Source organism: Protomyctophum parallelum, assembly GCF_964188405.1.
Source record: "Protomyctophum parallelum genome assembly, chromosome: 5".
Lineage (NCBI taxonomy): Eukaryota > Metazoa > Chordata > Actinopteri > Myctophiformes > Myctophidae > Protomyctophum > Protomyctophum parallelum.
This window is the reverse complement of record NC_139702.1, coordinates 47,350,582-47,369,781: the sequence shown is the minus strand read 5'-3', so window position 1 is coordinate 47,369,781 and position 19,200 is coordinate 47,350,582. Positions and strand designations below refer to the sequence as shown.

General features: G+C 43.7%; 1 protein-coding gene across 1 annotated transcript in view; it reads right to left on the bottom strand.

Annotated features, from left to right (window-relative positions):
- sorbs2a (sorbin and SH3 domain containing 2a) overlaps positions 1-18,892 on the bottom strand; it is an 83,366-nt gene extending 64,474 nt beyond the window's left edge. Inside the window, exons 1-2 of the mRNA XM_083764514.1 lie at positions 18,678-18,892; positions 5,626-5,788 (exon numbers count right to left, since the gene is read on the bottom strand). The gene's annotated coding sequence lies outside the window, so the exon portion shown is untranslated. The remainder of the gene's footprint in view (positions 1-5,625; positions 5,789-18,677) is intronic.
- Between the last annotated feature and the right edge of the window lie 308 nt (positions 18,893-19,200).

Sequence of the window (19,200 nt, the reverse complement as noted above, 5' to 3'; positions counted from 1 at the left end):
TCATTCCCCCTAGATTCGGCACAAACATGGGGGTGATTAATTACTTAATTCCACTATTATGCCACCAAAACATGGAATGCCCTACCACAAGGCATCAAAACATGGAATGCCCTACCACGAGGCATCAAAACATGGAATACCCTATACCACGAGGCATCAAAACATGGAATACCCTACCACGAGGCATCAAAACATGGAATACCCTACCACGAGGCATCAAAACATGGAATACCCTACCACGAGGCATCAAAACATGGAATACCCTACCACGAGGCATCAAAACATGGAATACCCTATACCACGAGGCATCAAAACATGGAATACCCTACCACGAGGCATCAAAACATGGAATACCCTACCACGAGGCATCAAAACATGGAATACCCTACCACGAGGCATCAAAACATGGAATACCCTACCACGAGGCATCAAAACATGGAATACCCTATACCACGAGGCATCCCTAGTACTACTAGTACCCTCCTTCAAAACCACCATAAAAGAGCACCTGTCTGCAATTTGCAACTGGACCTAGACAAGACTTCTAGCTTGGCAAAATAAACTACCCCCCACAGTTTTCTGTAAATATACTTTTACCGCTCCTAGGTCTAGCACTGATGATTTCTTGCATAGTATTGTCTTTATATGTCTTGATAAACTTAATGTGCAGTATGTGCAGCCATATGAGACATCACATATCGACTAGCCTATATGTTGAGATTCCAGAGAAGCAGTTAAAACATGCCCCAATGAAAAATACACAAAGAAAACATTCTTGCAGATTAGATTCTAAGCATTTTTAAAGAATGCCCTCTGTTATTATATAGCAGAACATTGCAGCACCAGGTCTTTAACTAACAAACTGATAATTTTAATTTATACAATGGAAAACAGTATGTATAGACAATACAGAAATGTCACCATTCTTTATACACATGTATAAAGAATAAAGAACTGTCAAATTAAATGTTGAAAAAGGCCTATTTAAACGCTAATCTACAATTTGTTGGAAAGGAATGCAAGGTCCGAAGGGGCTTTTGTAAAGGAATTAATCATTACTAGAAAATGGTGAGGAAAGGCAATCTTTGTTTTTCTGTATGGCTAAGAGGGATCCAATTATTAATGTAATCCGGCTAAATCATACACAGAGACAATCTGCATATTGTTGCTGTCCGACAGAAACCAGCTAACACCATTTTTCAGGTTTTTTATTTTTATCTTCCATAAATCAATGCGATTGAGTGTGTTAAAATGTACCAATGAAAAGTATTCAAAAGGTATTTTGACGAAACCAGCTAACTCCATTGGACCCTCAAACTGTCTGCTAAAGCAGCTGCCTCCACCACCTCTTCTCATGCAAGTAATTGACAATAGTCACAATACCAACTTTGATGAGGCAGCATTGCATTGGTTTAAAAAGGGTTTTCTTCATTTCCTATCTCTGCCAGACAACAGAGATATAAGATGTGTATTGATTACATCGCATGCTATTTCAAATGTGTGAAATGTGTGAAAACACGGGCAATCATCTGTAAATAAATTATATTGTGTTATCACCTCTCTTATCTTAATGCTATAGTTTCCGCTGTGGTTATAAGGAAGTGGGGTGGGGGTATGGTTTACCATTCCTTTGGGTAAACTATTTCCGAAAAGCTAACACTATAGTCTGAAAATGTTCAAATACTCTGAGCATTTGAACATCTTAAGTTCAGTGTTGACTTGGTGTTTTATAACTGATAAAAGACAGATTCTGGGCTGGTTTCAGTGCCTCTGATGCTAGCCTAAATCGCTAACTCTCAAGGTTAAAGTTGGGATGACCAGGGAGAAAAATGGGTGATTTAAACACACCAAAATCTAGGCTTGGAGGGACAGCAGTACAGATGTAAGACTGCGGCCATAATAACCACATTTTGAATTCCCACTCTGGGTGGAAAAATGTTGTTTGGTACAGTAAGTGAAATATTTGGTTAAGATCAATTATACAAAATGTTTGGCTATAAACAAATATATATGGTCAAACAGATACACTGTAATGTAAACTCGATATCAATAGACAAAATCAAACTCGCCTGTCGTCATCCTATAGTAGGAAAATTGTATCACGATCTGAATAGTAGGCCTTCAAGGAAGGTGTTTTATGTGCTGACTAAAGCATAAAAAAAGTTTAAGTCAATAAAATACTGAAATACGGGGGTGCCCGCTGGCCAAGTGGTCCAGGCATGCCACACATAGGCTTTGGCCTGGCAGCATGTTGCGTGTTCGAGTCCCGTTCATGACGACCTTTGCTGCATGTCTCTCCCCTTCTCTCTCTCCCTCTTTCCTGTCTATCTTCACTTGATACTATAAATAAAGGCAGAAAAGCCTAAAACAAATCTTAAAAAAAACAAAATTGAGTAGGCTACTGAAATACCTATCGGAAAATCAATACATTGTTTGCTCAAGACTGACTGTGTATCAGGACAGGTTTAGATTACATGCCCATACATAGTCTGAATTCCCCAGGTAGACAAGATAAGGGGACGATGATTAGCGAGGGTGCTATATTTACTGCCATTAGACGGGACCCTTGACCTAAGAGGGAGTCTGAAGCACTGAGAGAACTCTATCGGAAGAATCTTAATGTCCCCTGTGGACACTAAAGCCAAGCGTTAAGACATTCCCAGCCACAAGTGCATGTCACAGAGTCACCAGGGGAGGATCTTTAACCGGGTGACCGATCATTCAGCTGCAGAAGATACCGATGTTGAGGCATTATTGAAGACGAGCTTTCGAATATAATATATATTTGAAAGCGGCTTCTGCGGGTCCCTGGGGGGGGGGGTTAAGCCCCCAAATCTCTTACGCACGCGCACACTCACACTCACACTCACACTCACACTCGCGCACACACACACACACACACACACACACACACACACACACACACACACACACACACACACACACACACACACACACACACACACCGATGAAAGAAAGTGTTCTGTAAACATGTTGTATACTATACATTTTATATATATATTCATAATTGGCTGTCAGTGTTTGTCATTTGTCAAAATATGCCATTTTCCAAAAAGAAAGTCATCCCAATCACATGGTTTTAGGTATACAACCCCAGCATTAAAATAGGCTTGATTCTTAAAAAGGAGAATGGACTGTAATGGAGATGCTTAGCTGTTGTAGTTGGTTTGGAGGATTTTATAATGAGAGTTAACAAATGATTTGTAAGTGAAGCCCCTTCACCACAGGCATATAGGCATATGGATATGTTTAGTTTACCATTGAAACTGGTCAAACACTCTCAAGAGGGCGATGCTAATTGCCTGAATACTACAGTAAGTCAACACAAGTCTGAAAAGGTACCAATGCCAAACACCTCTTGACCTTTGCTTTTGTTTGTGTTTATGTATTTCAGATTCAGTTTCAGGGCCAACACAGTCTACAACAAGTAGCCATGCTAATGATTTTGGCTTCACTAAAAGATTGCTTGTAATTTAATTTGATCACTATTAAAATAGTGCTATATACAACACAGCCAAAGTGTGAGTCAGGAGTGTGTGTGTGTGTGTGTGTGTGTGTGTGTGTGTGTGTGTGTGTGTGTGTGTGTGTGTGTGTGTGTGTGTGTGTGTGTGTGTGTGTGTGTGTGTGTGTGTGTGTGACGTGTGTGTGACGTGTGTGCGTGCGTGCGTGCGTGCATGCGTATGTAAGATTTGTCAGATCAAGGAAGTGGACATGCTTGTCTGTGAATGTAACACATTCTCAAGCCTGCCGCTTGAGAAATAAATAAATAACCTGCATCCTGCACAGGTCAATTAAAAAAAGACGGGCGTTGTCCTTGTTTTCATCAGAGGTTTTCAAACAAACAGCCGCTAACAGGAAAGAATGAGGAACAGGAGGGGAGGCAAATAGAGGGACAACAGAGTGGAACAAACAAGGGAACAGTCTGGTGAAAACTGAACCGGTGACGTTTCACTGCATTCCTTTTCAGCTACTTGCCTCCCGAGAGATCTTATTCCTCCAAACTGGCACACTAAATAGGTTTATTCAAGACACGTAATCCCATAAATAAAACCCAGTTCAAAAGAGCTGTCAGGTAATGCAAATGTATCCAGGCAATTTGGTGACAAAAATGTAAAACAAAGCCACCAATTAGAATCAGATTAACAAAATTAAATAAATCCAAGACATACTATATAATTCATAGACATCCTACAGCGCAATCAAACCACATCCACCACAAAGAAACAAGCATCATTAACAAACAAAAAAAGGAATAGGCTGTCGCTACTTCACTTGTTAAGTATTAATCAATGCTTGAGGACACATGGAACATGGAAGAGTACATGGAAGAATATTGCACGGCTGTCCCCTAGACAGAAAGAAAAGCGAGAGAGAGTTCCCTGTGGAGTTAACGGGGGCCCCAACAAAGGCCCTCTGTGTGCAGCGGGTCACGGTAAAGAAGGAGCGAGCGAGCCGAGCCAGGCGAGCCGCGGACCGGGGGCTGGGAAACACCCCTCGCTGCGGACCCAAGGGCTCAAGGTGACATTCCACAACACCTCTGAGACCGGCCCTAATGGAGGGGTTGGTGCGTGGCTATTGTTGAGCAGGGAAAGAAGAGAATGTGAAAAAGGGGTGTGTAACGAGAGATGGATGGAGGTAGAAAGGAGAGAGGGAGATTCTGGGGCAATCCGTTGAAAGATTAAATACGAAAAATATAAAAAGATTGGGTGTCTGGTAGTGAGAGCATAGAGGGGGGTGGGGGTATAGGTTCAAACTTCCCTTTTCTTTTAAATGTGATTATTGACACTCACAGTATAAAAATAATCGGTTTTGACAGTGATCTGGAAAAGATAAACTGCTGGTTTCAACTTGATTCAGGGGACATGCTGGGTTTGTTTGTCACATGAGGGTATCATAAATGTGGTATGTCTGTGCGTAAAACATTTCAAATCTAAAAAAAAATGCAAGCTCAGTATTTGCCGGGACTATATGGGTGGAAACCGCTGTTTTATTTGACACCATTTTGTCCTGTCCACTCACAGAGCAGACAGAAATTCTATCCCTAGGGTATAATTGTGGGGTTTGGCGAAACAGTCCCTTTGGGTATTTGGTTTGTAACAAGTGATTGTGGTTTATAGCCTTTAAATTGCTTTCTCTTTTAAGAATGGCAGTCTGTGCAAAACTAAGTGTACTGTAAATGCATCACAAGAAAGTGAAAAAATTACATATATTGATAGAATTTCCAAACAATAATTGTATTGTTTGAAATGTGGCATGCAGTAGTATTTTTAGTTTACCACTAAATTCAAATATATATATATTTCTATGGGAACCATTCACCAATAAATAATATTAAATAAACAATGTTCTACAGTGCATGTGTTTTTGCTTGTTATTCTATTAAATGTTCACGTTAAATTCCATAAATAATATATGGTTTTAATTTTATACATTCGTACCCACTTCCTCTCAACCAGGCTGAACTGATGGTGTTTAGCCTCAAGACGTAGGAGAATGGGAAAGCTCAACCGGGCAAGTCTGTATATCTTTCCCAAGATTTATCCCAGCCAATGAAAAAGCCTGACCCTTCTAGCGCAGGTGCAAGATACAGAAGTTAACTCTTACCGTCATAAACCCAAAAGGCCGGAGGCTTCGCCAAGCGGAGTCAGGTGCAGGTGAGCTGAGCTGCCTTTTAACTTCGTCTCTTGTCTCAAAAATTGTACCCTCCTTCCTAACGGTTTCAGATAGTCGTCTTCCTCCTGGCCGACCTTTAGATCCAGAGCCCAGCCTGGGAACCAACAGATACACAACAGAGCAGCGAGTCAGAGAGAGAGAGAGAGAGAGAGAGAGCTTCCCCGTTTGGGTGAAGCTGTGATCAGATAGGTCTATTTTCAGACACAGACAGCCTCGTCTATGGGACTGGAAAGTTACCCCCCGGTGTAGATGGAGGGAGGGGGGGGGGGGGTTAAGTGACATGGGTGCACTGACTCTCTCTTGCCACACACGCACACTCAAGTGCGCACACATCAACAGGCTTGCAGATAGGCACACCTATTCAATCATACATGCACACACAACAGACAAACACGCACGACTGCATTACACTCACACAAACGCTAAGAAAGATGTGTACCCCCCCCGGGCCCGACCACCCGCACGTACGCAAGCACCCACGCACGCACGCACACACACGCACATTAACCTCCTCCCCTGGCATGGGTTATGCCAGCGGTGCAGCTCAGTAGCAGCCAAGCATGCCTCTGCCTAGATAAGCCGTGTGGTAGAATGATGGATGGCTGCGTGCTGCAGAGACGGGCCAGGGGATGGAGGTGTCAGGGAGCTTACACACACACACACACTGCTCTCTCCTCGCAGGCCTTTAAAGCAGGCCGTGCCGTCAGTATGGAGGCATGACAGTGATCAACGTTCCCTCAAACTGGATGCCACCCGACACATGCTTCCAAATGCAGAGGAGATGTTCCGGGGTATAGGAATTGGGGTCGGCGATATGACTTCAAATGAACATCACGATTATTATTATTATTATCAAACTTTTGCCTCGATTAAGATGAGGGAACAATTGTAATATTTGTATGCACTTTTTTGTACACCGGTTTCATAGTACTCTGACAAGGGTCTTTACTGTACTGTGTAAATAATATGGGCTCACTATTTTGTGTGCAAGAAAACTTAAGAGGTTAATCAGACAAATCTATTTAGTTGATTTTGTCAAGTCATATATAAGAAATTAAAAAACAACGAATTATATCATAAAAAAAACCCTGCTTCTCGATTATTCGATTATCCTAGTTGGTTAGAGATTCTAACAACTGTCAGAATGTCTTTACAGAGTGATCCCAACTCTGGCATCATGTCTTGCAGTGGTGGAAAGTAACTAAGTACATTTCCTAAGTACTGAATTATACAATTTGAGTATTTCCAATTTCCAATGATTTTACTTCTACTCCCTACATCTCGGATCCAAATATTGTACTTTTTACTCCACTACATTTATTTTAAAACTTAAGTTACTTTGTAGAAACATACATTAATCACTTAGTTCAGACCTACAGTATGTACATTTCGGCCATTTGAAAATAGCCGATCTACAAGCTCACAATGTGTCGCTACCTTCTTCAACTTTGGAATTAAAGTGAACTTAGTACTCCAGTAAGTGGGTGAGCCGGTTTAGATGAGAGATCATTGAGGGGGCAGTAGCTGAGCGCTCGAGCGCTAGTCAAGCAGAGCTGGAGCGTGAAGTGGTTGTTTTAAATACAATGTTTTCATCGAGAGCGGCGCAAATCAGCTTACAGCAATAACCACGTCTTTTACCACAATATCAACATGTAAATTGTAAATAACCTTAAGGGAACGGTGACCAGAACGCGTGGTTTTGTGTAATATAATGCATGCCCTGCAGCCAACCAGAATTGAGTATTCTCCATGGCCACGGTATATAATCAGTTCACTGTTTATTTCCATTATGACAGGCTAAAAACATATTTGAATGTGTAATTAAATTATGTTGTACATGAAGTGACAAAATTGACACAACCGATATATAATATTGTTGGGTCCATAAATATGATAATATTTATGGACCAGTGGCAGTGGCGTCATGCCGTCTCAACATGAAAGCCGTTTTTGCTTTCTGCTGCTGACAGTTTGGATGGCTGTCAAGTGCACACATAGTACACGCACGCACATGCGCACATGCACACGCACACATGCACACGCGCGCGCTCACGCACACATGCACACGCGCACGCGCGCGCGCGCGCACACACACACACACACACACACACACACACACACACACACACACACACACACACACACACACACACACACACACACACACACACACACACACACACACACACACACACACCAGTATATCATGTCTAGCTGTAACTCTGTAACTGTATACAGACAAATTAAGTGTTCACTCGCCTGTGTCATTAATAATAATGTTACCGCCATGTAATCCATATTGGAATATATATTTGGAAATGCAGACACGCACGCACGCACGCATGCACGTACGCGCACACAGACGCATGCACACATACACACACACACCTGACCTACCTACCTACCTACCTACTGTACTCACGCAAGCGCGCATGCTGCACGTGCACAGGAAACAAAAATACACAATGAATACATAGCACAGAGGGTTCAGCCAGGAGCAGCTCTTATAGACCCAGACTGCTATTCCCAGAGAGGTGATGTAATGGCTGCTATTAGCGCCTCACTTTTAGAGTCTGCTTACCCAGAGTTCCCTATACAGCTACTGTGTGGCAGGCTATTTGGACCGCTTCCATGGCTTCCCTTCTTCACACCCATATAGCAACACACATACAAACGGCAGCACACAACAACAACAACAACATTAACCAAAACGATATTTTAGAACCAATAACCGATTTATAACTGATGAATCGAGAAGCAAGGTTATTTTTCTTGTTTTTTTCCCCGCCTCTTGCTCCAGCTGTGTCTCATTTTGTAATTAACCCTCGTGTGTAGACTGACAAGTCAGTCCTTGTTAAGTCATTGTATCCTGTCACTTGTTTCAGTCTGTTTAAGTTGTCTGCATGTTCACCTGTCTTCTGTATTAAAACACCAATTAATGGGTTTTGAACACTACCATGCCTGGCTGTCCTGCGTTTGGGTTCTTCTTACCTCACCTACACGTGACAGCTTGCGCATGAGTATAGTGTGCACAGAGTTGACGGCCAAGATGATCGAGGGGAAAGGCTTCCGTGAGCTGATGGCATTTCTCAAATTATCTTCGCCGTGAACTTTGTGCACACTATGTGCAAGCAGCTCACTACTGGCCAATCACAGTGGGCTGTGATCCGCTATACTATAACTATTGGGCTGCGGTGGGATCCAATCCATAATAACGCCACTCTGAGTTATAAATAAGACGCCGATGAGAGACATGCAGTGTGCACAGAGATGTGGAATACATTTGACCATTTTTTACAGTACATTAACGTTTATAACATTTTTGAACAAGCCATTAAAAATAATAACTCTGTCGAGTGCCTACTTGCTTGTTGCATACAAGTATAAATGGCCTATTAGTGCGCAAGCAGAGCGGATTAAAGGTAATGCCCCTATGTATACATGTATGTAATCTGACACCACTGCCATATCAAGCACAAGTAGTCATTACGTCATACGCTGGCACGGCGCATACGCATCATACGGCGACGCACTGGACGAAAACTATCACTTGCGCGCTCTGCTTGCGCAAGTAATAATTAAGCCCCTCTTATATACAGACTCAAGCAAATGCCCTTACTTTGCCATTTCAATTGGAACCCTTTTAGGGGGTCTGGCTGGTGGCTCAGCCAGTTAGTGCCCATACCATATGCTTCTGGTAAGCATGAGGACCTGGGTTCTAGTCAAGACACATGTCTTGCTTTGCATGTCTCTCCTCTCTCTCTCTCTGCCCTTGGATTCCTGTCTTTCTACAATCTACACTGACCTATCTGAATAATAATTGAAAGCATGAAGTGCAGTACAAGCTGAGAGATTGCGTAGGATGCTTGCCAGTTGCCAAGCGACCAACGGTTACACAGGGATACTAGATGTGTTGCACTCGATCAAAACGGTTGGTTGTTGATAACCCTCAGTATCTGTACGTGGCCGTCTCCTTTTTCCCATCTATAGCAGATATAGATGCCGTTATGTACGCTATAGCTTGTAGAGTAATCTAATATTTTCACTGAATGTGTTCTTATCATCATACGTGATCATGCATCATCCCATGCTAACATCTGACGTAATGGCAAAACCTGAGACGGGGGGACAAAATTTTGCAGACATTTGACCGGAATTCTCTTACCGTGGTCAATGGCAAATCTTGAGACGTGTGGGGACAAAAGCTGTTATAGAAGGGGCTTAAGGGGCTTAACGCCCCTTAAAAATGCACAAGATCTAATGGTCTGCATGATGTCACGTGATGTCACGACTCGAGGCGTGACCATATTATGGAGGCGTGACGTCACGAGGTGTGGCCATTATGGAGACGTGATATGGCCATATATTGACATTCCCATATATGGGGAGGGGCCCCTGTCGATGTAGTCTACGTCGCGGACACATAATATGCCCATATATGGAGATCAGTGATGACGTCATGCGATGTCACGAGGCATGGCCATATATGGAGCTGTGGGGTGACGGACCGACGGACTGACAGAAAATGCATGTTTTCATAGTAAATGCGACCTGGGGTCGCAACAAGGAACTGTTATAGTCCACAATTAGAACGTTTATATATACTCATCTCTTTTTATCACTCTTTTCAGTGTATGCAATTTGACAAACACAACACAACTATCCAAATAATAACTATGAAGTAGAGACGCTTTTCCCGGTTCCGTTTCCGGGTCACGACTGAGTAGACGTGTGCTGCTAAGCTAACGCTCCCACGCACTTTAAATATAAATTTTAAACACCTCAACGTCACATTCTACTTCGCTAAAGTGCATCGGTTATATCCTCTACGCTACTTTGCTTCGTTTCATCCGAAGAAGTCGACCTAATAATGTCCAAAAGGGGAAACAAGAAGACCGACTCGGCTCCGCCGGCACCGACGCCACAGGCAGCTCCCGTGGACATGGCCACTATCGCCAAACTGATCGAGGGACTCAAAACTACCCTCACCGTTGCCTTATCCCTGGAAGCCAAGCTGAACAACATTCACACCACGCTTTCTTCTGGCTTCGATCTGGCTGAACCAATTGAAGGAGATCAGCCCAATTCATTCTTCTCTCAGCTGCTGGTCGAAGTCCTGGGCAAAGAATTGCTTCCCACACCACCCGAGCTTGACATCGTTCACAGGGCCTTGACCGCTAAACCAACACCAGGATCCAAGCCTCGAGTGGTAATAGCTCACGTCCACCACTACAGGATGAAGGAGATGACCGTTCGGGAAGCTCGGAAGAGAAGGGGGCAGCTAACCTACCGAGGGAAACCTCTAAGAATATTCGAGGACCTGCCCCAAGAAATTGTGGAGGAGCGATCAACGTATCGGGACCTACCTACAGGGCCTCGGGCCATCGCTTCTCTACCCATCTCGGTTTCAGAAGGACAAGGAGCCTTCAGTTCCACTTCCACCACCCGAACGAGATAAGAGACGGTAGTGTGCTATGTCTGTCCATGAGACTATTGTTTTGCTAACCAGTACAAGTACATGCTAACATTCTTGATGCTACGCATCCATCTCCTTTTTGCAAAAGCCCTTTTCTTATTTATTTTTTCGCTTTAATGGTAATACTGAATGTAAAAACATAACGCTTAGCCTGAGCTAACGTGTTAGGTTTCTGGTCTAGAGGGGCGGGTCGCGGCTGAGATTTGCGCACGCCCTGATTGGATCTCATCGATCTGTCCGTCACCCCCGGCCCCTCCTCTCCCCCCTAGTGCAGCGCTACGTCACATCATTTGGAGCGACCCACCCGGAAAGGTTGACTCCCATTTTTAGACCAGAGCGGCCAATGCGTTCCTCCAGGCTTTCAATTTTTGCACCAACAAAAATGAAAGGCGCATTTTGTTTACAAGTAGTAATGTTTCGACCGTCACTTATATTGGGTGGTTTTTCAGTGAGTGGCCCCCCTCTTTGGTCCGTCGGAGTAAACCCCGAACCTTGAACTGTGAACTGCTTCTGATATCAAACGATTTTCATTTTGTCCCAAATTTTCTAGAGGCACTATATTTGTGGGGGGGTGGCTGTAGGCTGTCTGCTCTGTTGGGACCACTATCGGGGCGTTCGGATGGTGCAGGTTAAAGTTCCTGCCCACCACCATGGAGCTTAGTCTTCATGGTGCATACGGCTTGGCCGAGCACTCCAACGAACACAATTGGCCGTGTTCGCGGGTGGGAAGCTGAATGGGGAGGGCTCATCTTTGTCGCTGCATTGATGATCCCCACAAGTGGTCAGAGCGCCTGCTCAGGGGAGGGAGGAGGTGGGGGGGATAGCGTGTACCTCCACATGCGTTACGCCCCCCTAGTGAGACCTTTCACTGTCGGGTGGAAAGAAGATGTTGGCTTGACGGCCCGGGTATCGGAGGAGACCTGAGGCTTTCTTCACGTTCCCAATGACTGATTGTGGGGGTTAGCAGAGATGGAGTACTTGTAGAGAGGCTGGGGAATTGGGAATTGGCTATACTAAATTGGGGAGAAAATGTTTTTCGTTTTTCTTTTGTCTTGTTTTGCACAGTAACAGTCTTCTTAATATGTCTGCCCACGATCTCTGTGATTTATACAGTACGTTTGTTTATCCCACAGTCACTGATACTAAAATCGAATGTTTTAATTTTAATTTTTCTATGAATCTGTGACTTGACACGCATACTGTAAAACGAAAAGAAAAAGATTTTGAAAAGAAAAGAGACGGTTTTCCCACAGGAAAGAGTTAAGAGCATTCTAGTTCTAATTCTAGACCGTCATCACTACAATTCTACATTCAGCAGGTAATAACAGCTGAAGGGCTGTATTTTGCGTGTCTTAAGTACCAGGTCTTATTCCCTAACTTGAGTAAACTAAAGACCTGGAGGCGTGATCAATGCTCTTTGGCCACTCAGAATAGCCAAATAGCATTGATCACGCCTCCAGGTCTTTAGTTTACTCAAGTTAGGGAATAAGACCTGGTACTTAAGACACGCAAAATACAGCCCTAGTGTGTAAGCTAATAGACCTTGACAAAAGTGAAGTGAAAACAATTAAGCTAATTCTGCGCAAAAACAACAGCTTAGAAATTATCTCATTAAAGTATAGAGAAAACTGATTTTCTCCCTCTCCCTCTAGCCTCTACCTCTCATTATCTGTCTCTTTTTTTCTCTTTCTCTCTCTCTCTCTCTCTCTTTCTCTCATGCACGCACGCACACACACGCACACACACACACACACACACGCGCGCATGCATGCGCACAACATGCACACGCACGCACATACGCATGCATGCATGCACGCATGCACACTTTGACCTATGAGTCTCTCAGGAGTCCACAGGCTGCATCGACATGGTTTCCCAAGAGCACTTTTTCAACACCCAATTCATTATGAGCTGCTGCTCATAATGAATTCCATTCCCAGCTAAGTAAGTGACAGGATATAAAAAGCTGTACAGTAGCCTAAAGTGACCGCAGCTTCATTTGGAAGGAACCCCCCAAAAAATCATAATAAAAGAAACTAGAAAAATGTGTTAATTTGTGTTGAAATTAACTCTGATAGTGTCAGTTCTAAAATGTATTTGTAGTTTGTTGGCCATTATTCTAGTATTGGCGGCTGTCTTTGGTATCCTGTTGTGAATCACTTTGGAATCATGGTTTGGAACTTTGGATAAATAAAGCTTTGCTTAAATAGAGACGAGAATGTCAATGTTTTACTGCTGTGGAAAGATCGAGAATCTGTATAGAATTCGAAGTATAGATATAGTTTGTGCTGATAACTCAGCTGTCTTTGCCTTTTTTCATCAATACAGTTTTGGAGAGGCTACCAATTCTTCCCTGGGGTCATCAGCATAATCAACATAATCACTACATTAAATGAAAAATGTCACCGTCCATTTAAAATGATTACAAAGCTCTTCAGTGTAAAAAATAAATAAATAAAAACTTGTCTGCTGCCCTGCAGAAATGTTTACATCTCCAATGTCATTTAGGCTTCCAGGAAGATATCTCATTTCCAAGGCAAAGCACTGTAAATAAACAATAGTTGCAGTAATCCATCAAGAGCTCACAGCAAAATGTCCCCCCTGACACCTCCATAGTGGAACCCACACACAGACACATTTCCTGTTACCTCGTTATGGCAGCCAATCAGGCTCCCACTACTCACTCACAAGCCTCTATGCGCCGTAACCGGATCCCAATGTTGGCAACAGTGCCCAGGCCCCTTGGCTTAGCCTGTGTCAGCCTGGGGATTTGCACATCTTTGAACGGTGTAGTGTGTGCAGGGATGAGCGCTCTTTCTTTAGCCGCGACACCTCCTTCATCAAACGGAGAGACAGAGAGGGCTGCTGCCAGGGGGAGGGTGTGTCACCGAGCGGGGACGTTCAGGAATTCGGGGACACAAAGTGCTAACGTCCTACTCTGACGCTCTTACACACAAACACATGCCTAGTATAGTGTGTTTACAGCCAACTGCCTTGGCCTCGATTTTCTTTTAAACCTTGACACTGTCGGTGCACCTACAGTATATGGGAGTTCTTCTCAATGGGTCATCGTGATATCCGGTTTGTATACAGAAGTATACAAAGCCATGCGTTGGATCAATTTCATCAGCAATTTCTGTGTAAAGACATGGAAAAGAGGGGAGGTTTGATATTTGAAGCCATGATGTTGCGATTATGTGGCAAGCACCAAGGACCCCCACTTGAGGTGTATTTTAAATTTGACCTTTGTCACGTTGTTTTCCATATACATTTGAGCCGGTAGTTGTAAGCGAACATTTCGTGCACAGTTCAATTCGGCCGCGATACGTCACCGACCCTACCCGTGTCTTTTCAACCCAGCTCTGTGGTTTCCCTTTCCGTGATGCGATGGCCCCAGAATATACACAGCACAGAAAACAAGTGGGCACAGATAAATTGTGTGTGTGTCTCACTCGGATCGCACCGCAACACAGACTTGTCAACTTCTAGTGATGAAACAACTCAATTCAAATAATGGGCTATCCTTGCAGAGCTAAGCATTATAGAGATTTAATAGGAACATGTTTAATTTAACGAGGCCTCTTCTTTGTACACTCTTAAACTGACAGCATCTCTGCAAAGAGGCAATGCTATTTGTTTTTAGTGTGACAGTGATTTATTATGCATGCACACGCACACAGGCACAAGCGTCGCACGCACACACACACACACACACGCGCACATGCACACGCACACGCACACACACACACACACACACACACACACACACACACACCCCTCCAACATTATGATTGTTGACTTAATCTTTCATTTAATAAAAACAATTGTCCGAATGGCAAACAAACCAAATAATGGAATTATGTATTTTTGGAGTACCATCAGCTTACTGAAGACCCTCTCTAGCAATCTTAAAGTGGGAATCACCCTCATCCACACCAGTGGAGTAAGAATAAAGAAATGGGATTTTAACTAACAGAAATGGTTCATGGAGATGGTGGCCTCTCTTCTATGGGAAGTTATCACAAGGTTGCCAGGCCAGCTATGTTTTGCAAGAGAAAGACTGATGACACTAGGGCATTTGAGACAGTAACTTACAGATGAGCTGCGATGAGATGCTTGGATTTGATGATGCATTGTAGATTGTCAAGAGGGGCTGTGCTTCATACTGCATGACTAAGTTTGCATGTATATTCACAAAGAATTTAATCACCTAGGCTAGGGCTAGGTGCAATAACTGCAATACCGCGATACCATGGTTGTGTAATGCATACCGTGGTGTTGAGTTCATAACAATATTTATTTATTTAGTTATTTATCTATCTCTATTTATTTATTACTATGTGTTACTATGTTTATTTATTTCAAAACAACGTTTTGGGGGAGATACCGCCATACCTTTGGTAAACAGTGATTTATTATACCACCCTAGCCCTAAAATCAACTCCACCACTGTCCATTCTACAAAAATGTCTACTTACAATTCAACAATCAGTGGAATGACAGTGAAGCATGGTCGGACAGACCCTTTCATCAACAGAGTTTCTGGGAAGCATTTCATTGAGCAGATGAGTCAGACCAGCAAAGAAGGGGGAGGAGGAGGAGAGACAGAAAGAAACTGCATCACTAAGATCACAAAAAGTAGGAACATTAAGAGAGAGTTGGAGAAAGGCAGGGAGAAAGAAATGCAGAGCTGAAAAAGTGTGCCTATATTGTATTTATTTCAAAACACTTTCGACAGAAGGAGTGAGACACATGAGGAGAGACAGTGAGAAAGATGAAGAGAAGAGTGAGAGAAAGAGAGCAGGAATGAGAGAGACCGGGGAGGAGACAGACAGAGACAGTGTGAGACAGTGACTGAGTCAGCTCCGGTACAATGTGCACCAAGAGAAAAATTTATCACATACTCCAATTCCATGATGGTTCTGACTTGGTAACTCTCTGTCCCTCTGTCCCCCGCAGTAACCTTAGACTGACAGCTAGCAGGTGCAACCAAACTAAATGGCCACAAACACAAACACATGCACAGCCTGCGTCATGCTGTGTGATTCACACATCAAATAATTCAAGATGTGTTAAACATCCAGCCATTACTTTCCTCAAATTAAATACTGTTGCTTCTCCTAAACTGTTCCCCCTCAACCACCGCACACAGTCATACAAATAGAGATACACTGCTGCACTGTGTGGGCACGCACGCACGCACGGCGCACGCACGCACGCACGCACGCACGCACGCACGCACACACACACACACACACACACACACACACACACACACAGCTCAGACATTAATAATACTCTGACAAAATAACTACAGATAATAAGAACTACAGAGAATTCCACAGGTACATCAAAGATTCTACACCAGACCACCTGTTTTTGCCATCACACGCACACACACACACACACACACACACACACACACACACACACACACACACACACACACACACACACACACACACACACACACACTTTAACCATTTATTTATGTCCACACAAAGGAGATGCATACAAGGACACAAATAGTAAAGGTGCAGTAGAGTTACACTTACAAAATCATGGCATGTGTTTTCATGTTACAATAGGCATGTCACTCAACATTTATCTAAGTAGCAGCGTCTCCGGCTGCCAATTATAGCAGACACTACAATACTTTGCCTCCTTTTTGGACACACACACACACACACACACACACACACACACACACACACACACACACACACACACACACACACACACACACACACACACACACACACACACACACACACAGGCCTGTCAGGTATGGTATGAGGTTCCCGGCGTGATAATGTTACACAGCATACATCTACAGTCTCCTCTTCCCCCACTTTCCCTCTATTGTAGAGGACACCATTCAAATAAGTCTAACAGGAAGCTCCTTTCTTTTTTCTTTTTTTTTATTTAAAAAAAGAAAAAGGAAGCTCCTTTCTTGGTCGTGACATCATTGACGGTACACCTGAAGTCATTACACCAGACGGCCTGTGACAGCCAGGCCACTTCCTGTTGGAAGCAGGCTATGCAACCTGAGCACATGCAGTCCAGTCAGCAATGCATACAGCACTGGTTCTCAACCTGCGGGTCGGGACCCCCAGGGGAGAATTGAATGCCTCAACTCCTACAGTACAATCCAAGGCGTGCTTATCAGGGTGGGCAGAGTGGGTCCCCCCAGTTCAAATAATAATATGATATAGGGCAGGGGGGTCCCGGCCTGAAAAGGTTGAAAACCACTGGGCTATGCACAACCTGAGCACAAGCAGTCCAGTCAGCATACATCACAACAAGGCTGAGGAATCAGCTGGGTGTGCACAGTGGTTCTGTATCAGTGTTTCCCAAACACTGGGTCGGGACCCATTTTTATAGGTCGAAAAAGATGTAGCCCCATAGGCATGAGAGGGCACATAATGGGACTAGAAAAAACTAAGCCAACATGTAGTAGATTAGATGTAGTAGATAGATCGATCATGATTTACAAATAGTAATTCTATTTCAGTTACTATTCCAAGTAACTGCATTACTTTTTCAATTTAAACTTATATCCATGCGTAGGCTATATCTGTAAAGAGTACAGTATATTTCACAGGTTGTATTGATCACTTTATCGGAAGGGAGTAAAGTATAAGTATTTAGTAACTTGCTACCTGCAGTATAGGCTACATAATGGAACTTTGCAAAGCTAAACCTATAGCTGAAACAATATGGACACATTTAATGTGCATCAGTGTGACATATAACTCTGCATATAGTGTCACTGTCATGAGTGACACAACATCAATGTACACAGTGACATATAGCAGGCCTACTGGCACATAAACAATGTCCTTCCCGGGGCCTTGAGCTGTTAGATGGATGGATGATAACATCCCAACCAGGCAATATTAAGTAGCCTGGCAGCATACGTCAATCGTGGCTATTTTCATAGCTCAAACGACCGTGGCTTCAGAATTGAGCATCCTCCAAGGAGATGTCAGAGGGACATCGGGCTGATGTTATTTAATAATAATAATAATAATAACAACCACTGTCAACCCAGACCGTCGATATACATTCGACTGAAGCAGCAAAGTGCGCGTTCTGAATGCATGCTGGGTATCTGCTTCACCGCCCGTTTAAATATTAAACCCCATTTCATTATCAACGCATCACGAAATAGATCTGCAATGTAGCTTAGGCTTTTTTAATTAATTTGCAAATCGACGGCTGACGGCAGCAATTAAGTGACGTTACTGCAATCTGCAAGTATAACTGCAGCCACAGCGTGAGGCTGGCGGCAGCAAAGCAAGTATCGCGCATAGCAATATCCTAAGCATCTATATGATGTCATTGTTATGTTATGGGACATCAGGCCTGATTCAGGCTGATACAGTAGTGTCCATGTTATATTGCTACAGTAGCCTGCCCTGATGTGTCACTGTCATCATCCGCTGGCTGAGCGCTACAAAGTGGCGGAGGAAAGAAAGATGGGTCTGCAATCATGTTTACTTACCTTAAAACAGACGGCGACTCATTGGAAGTAAATCTCCTCGACCACACGAAGGACACAGATCCTGTCCATATATAAGATGAGTCGAGTGAAGTTGTCGACAGGGTTGTTGTTATTATAAGGTGACACACTCTCTTTCTTTCTCTCTTTCTCTCTCAGTCTCTCTCTCCGCGCGGCCCAGCAGAATATCCGAACGAAACCGTACACCTGCGCGTCGACGCTCCTCTCTCGCTCTCCCAGGCAGTCTCCTCTACAAGACGCGCATGGATGTTGTCAGTCAGTGTAGACTACTCCCTCTTTCACGGGTCAGTTAATAGCTCTCTCTCTCTCTCTCTCTCTCTCTCTCTCTCTCTCTCTCTCTCTCTCTCTCTCTCTCTCTCTCTCTCTCTCTCCCCCCCCTCTCTCTGAGCCGTGTAGTGACTATAGGTGTGACGCTGGCACGCTGCAATGTAATAGCTTTTACCGCACGCTTCACATGCGTCTTAATTTAATGTCTACCCCTGGTATTATGGTTTACAGCGGTCTC